At 30.2% G+C, this 4,594-nt stretch overlaps 1 long non-coding RNA gene across 1 annotated transcript; it reads right to left on the bottom strand.

Moving 5' to 3' along the window:
* Window positions 1-1,815: 1,815 nt before the first annotated feature.
* LOC145794853 (uncharacterized) lies at window positions 1,816-3,858 on the bottom strand. The gene is made up of 2 exons (XR_014334812.1): window positions 3,729-3,858; window positions 1,816-2,041 (listed from the first exon to the last, which is right to left on the bottom strand). It is a non-coding gene; the product is annotated as an uncharacterized LOC145794853 (long non-coding RNA).
* Window positions 3,859-4,594: the final 736 nt, after the last annotated feature.

The following is a 4,594-nucleotide window of genomic DNA, read 5'->3' as shown; positions in this document are numbered from 1 at the left end:
TCTTGATGAAAATAGGACTTTAGAGCTGTGGAAATTAAAATACCGAAGAATTCCAATATAACAAAATCCCTCCCAGAGATATGGAGAAAATTTAACAAAGCTCACTATTAGGTTCCCATCACATCTAATCCCATAAAAAATAATTCGACAATCAAACGCAGCCTTAAAATTTTAATTCACACAATATTTATTCATTTTTCATCGGTTATTCATGTGGATAAAAAAAGTTATTGTCATATTCTTATATTGAAATATATATTCTATTTTGTTTATTCACATGTCTATATATACTATCAGTATTAGTTTTAATCATTTTAGCCTTACTAAAAGAAAATTGGTGTAATTATGCCAAATTCATAAGGTTGTTTTTCTTTTAAAAACTCTATTCATACAGAAAATTCATACAAAAAATAGCACATAAGCAATGTGGTAATGCTATTTTTATAAATAAAACTCATATTTATGAATGTTTTGTTTTAAAATAAAAAATTCATATTAAATCATATCACCCGATGTCATTTTTTGTATATATCATTACTCGTGTTTTTTTTTTTTTTTTTTTTTTTTTTTGGAGGGGGGGAGGAATTTCACCTTACTCTCCTATGGTATGGGTCATATGCAGTTCACATCCTAACGTTTAGAAATGATCACATTGTGACGCCTCAAAATTTGGAGACATCATAATAAGGTTTAAAACTTAAAATCAATTTTCTTAATTAAGAATCATCATCAATGTTGCCACCAAATTTACCATCGTCTATTAATTAACAACACCAAAACTAAAAGTTCTTAAATTACAACTCTAGTCAAACTTAAAACTTTGTCTTGGTACACAAATAAAAAAGAAACTAAAGAAAAACTAGAAAACTTAGAAAAATGGTTCATGGAACTTTGGCACGCTTCAAGCTAATCAGGGTTGAATGTTGCTTTCCAACACCTCGGTGTTTCCTTCGGTTTCTTCGGTACCTAGCATAAAACGCCAGGACAACGAGGATGTCAATGAGCGACGAGCTCAATAAGATACTACAACCTGAAAATATCTACCCCGATAATAATACTCACAATTAATAATGCGTAGTAACAGAATAACAGGTAGCATTTAATAAGCATAACAGGAATGCCATCAGTTAAAATAATAACAATAGATAATAAATAAATAAATAATGACAAACAGAGACAGTATTTCATCATAAGGAAAATGTCCACTTTTCTTTTTAAAATTCTCATAGATTTAGTTTATCAGATAAGTTTAAGTAACTCCCCACGGAGCACTATTTCCAGTCAACCGCTAAGCAATAGCCACGGGCAATTCTGACTCCCCCTTGATCAAATATTCAAATGTTACTTACAGTAACTACCAATAATGCCCACGCACCAGGGTTATATACCCGAGTCGTGACATCACGGTCTGCCCCAAGGGAACGGTCTCTGTTGTGACACCCGCACCACCAATCTTATATCGCCTACACCAATAAGAGCCGAAATACCTTTCCGTGCCATGTTAGGGTTTGCAACTCACTTGCACAAGATTCTAGACCGAGCTCACCCCGTCACTTCTACATTTTAATGTATCATTGGTTAAATTTCGTGTCTCTTTACTCGTTGAGATATTCACAATAATTCAAAACTTAGTTACCAATAATGTTATACCAACTCCTTAAAATCCGAACATAAAATATTACACATGTCATACAATAATAAACGATTGTACAAAATTTAAATAAACAATTTATTTAAACTATGGTATGAATAATAATGTAGATGTGACGCCCCAAATTTTTTTTTGAAACATCATAAAATTTAAATAACAATAACTTGCTAGATAAAATTTTAACTACTAATTAGGAAATTTTAAATTTTTACATAGTCAAGTCCAACAACAAAATAAAACTACAAGTTCATACACAACGTCACAACATAGTTAAACACGAATTCAAGAAATAACAGGATTTTATTTTGATAAAATCTTGACTCTAAGTTAGCCAAGGTTCGATATTAGCAGCAGCTCCAATTTCAGCCTCAGTTCCTTCTTCGACATAATCTGGCATGAAATGTCAGGGCAACAAAATATATGCCATGAGTTTTGCAACACAGTAAGAAAACATAACCAACTTACAATTCTTTTTTAGAGAAAATAATGAGATTATAAATACGAGATAATAATATAATCGTAAACATAAATTACAACCATTAAAATGCTTCAAATAATTTTAATAACTTAGGTGACCTTTGAAATCTCGCCAAAGAGATTTAACTTACCAACCACTAAGTCAAGGCCACGGTTAATTTGGAAACCCCCTTGGTCAAATATTCAAGAACTACCAAAGATGCCCACGCCTGGAGTTATATACCCAAGCCGTGACATCCGTGGTCTGCCCCAAGGGAACGGTCTGCCAAGGGTACGTAACTTCACTGCGTGCCACCCGCACATCCACCCTTATTCCAAAATCAAATACCGATAAGGGTTCAAATAATCCCCGTGCCAACTTAGGGTTTCGCGACACAATTTACTTAAAAGTTATTAAAAACCAGGGCTCACTCTGAATACCGCGGTATTAAAATTTATAAATAAATTATTTACACAATTCTAAAATTCGTGCAATTGAACAGAATACTCAATAGGGATGTTTAGGTCACTTTTCAGAAAGAATTTCAGAAAAAGAATGTGTAAATAATCCTGTAAAATTCCCAGCATTTTTTTTTGACACAGATTCGTCACATTTCCTTACATTAATTCCATGCTTAAATTTATAGATCAAATCCATAATCTAAAAATTTATCATAAAACTAGACTTCTCAAATTTCATCTTTTAGTTAGAAATTACTAGATTTGGCTTAGTATAGAATTTTAAATAAATTTTCAAATACATAGTAAAATCTGTCTCACAGTTTCAGATTTAGTTAAAAATTTGTATAAATTCGTAGAAAGCTCAAAAATGGTTACCAAAATTCTTGGATGAACTAGACATCATTATCAACAACTTTGTAGAAGAAATCATCTCGAAATTTTGAGTATAAAATTGTGTAAAAATTCGGGCAAACATGCTGGCAGATTCAAAACAAATTATTCTCAACACAGTTTCAGATTTAGTAAAAATATTTGTATAAATTCGTGGAAAGCTAAAAAATTGTTTCCAAAATTCCTGGATAAACTAGATATCATTATCAACAAATTTTTAGAGAAATCATCTCAAAATTTTGAGTATAAAATTGTCTAAAAATTCGGGCAAACATGCTGGCAGATTCAAAACAGATTATTCTCAACACAGTTTCAGATTTAGTAAAAATATTTGTATAAATTCGTAGAAAGTTCAAAAATTGTTGCCAAAATTCCTAGGTGAACTAGACATCATTATCAACAACGTTTTAGAAGAAATCATCTCAAAATTTTGAGTATAAGATTGTCTAAAAATTCGGGCATACATGCTGGCAGATTCAAAACAGATTGTTCTCAACACAGTTTCAGATTTAGTAAAAATATTTGTATAAATTCGTAGAAAGCTCAAAAATTGTTGCCAAAATTCCTGGATGAACTAGACATCATTATCAACAACTTTGTAGAAGAAATCATCTCAAAAGTTTGAGTATAAAATTATCTAAAAATTCGGGTAAACATGCTGGCAGATTCAAAACAGATTATTCTCAACACAGTTTAGACAATTTATCATATATAATATGAAAATTTCAAATATATAAAAAAAATGAGAGGATTGAGAGGGTTTTCTTACTTAATAATAGGATTCAAATGGGTGATGAAGTGGTAGAAAAATTTTGCTTCCTTAACCTTCCCCTCTTCTTTCCCTTCTACTGAATCTCTCCTCACCCATATATACTCATTCTTTTGTTTGTATGTGTCCATGAACTAAGTCTTCCTATGATATATATATAGGCAGATCTCTTTCTATCTCTCTCTCTCTCCCCCTCTCTCTCTTTCTCTTTTCATGATGTTATTCCTTGCCATAAACTTCACTCTACCCAAAAGCCATCATTTAGTGGAATTCACCAAACCAACATGCAAGTTAGCATGTGGCATACCCTTGCCACCGAATCTGATTCTCATATATATATATATATATATATATTATTTATTTATTTATTTATTTTTAATAATAGTTTATAACAATAATTATTGAACATCAATACCTTATTATTCTTAATAAGGTCTTTGTTAGTGATAGAATTGGGTTAATTTAAAACTATTTTTTTTTTCACTATTCTATATTTTAGGTAAGTTCTGAATAACATTAATTAATTAATTAATTTATTTTCTTTTAAGAATAATTTAAATATGAGTTTTCACAGTAGATACCAAAAAGAAATAAATCATAATCACACACATGCATGGATTTTTAATCTACAAGATTAGATTAGCACAATATTAAATTTTAGTCCAAAGAAACAATTGAAGAGATAATTTTTTTGATTCCTTCTTAATCTGCCAAAATTTTCAGAATGTATATCTTGCAAATAAAATTATAAATAAATTACTTATACAACTCTAAAATTCATATCAATCTACAGAATACTCAATAAACATGTTATGGTCATTTTTCAGAAAGCATTTGCCAAAAATAAATTATAAATAATTCTTAAA

This window comes from Camellia sinensis, chromosome 7 (assembly GCF_055761805.1).
Source record: "Camellia sinensis isolate YWXY chromosome 7, ASM5576180v1, whole genome shotgun sequence".
NCBI lineage: Eukaryota > Viridiplantae > Streptophyta > Magnoliopsida > Ericales > Theaceae > Camellia > Camellia sinensis.
Note: the sequence above shows the minus strand (reverse complement) of the source record. Positions and strands in the feature narration are given on the sequence as shown.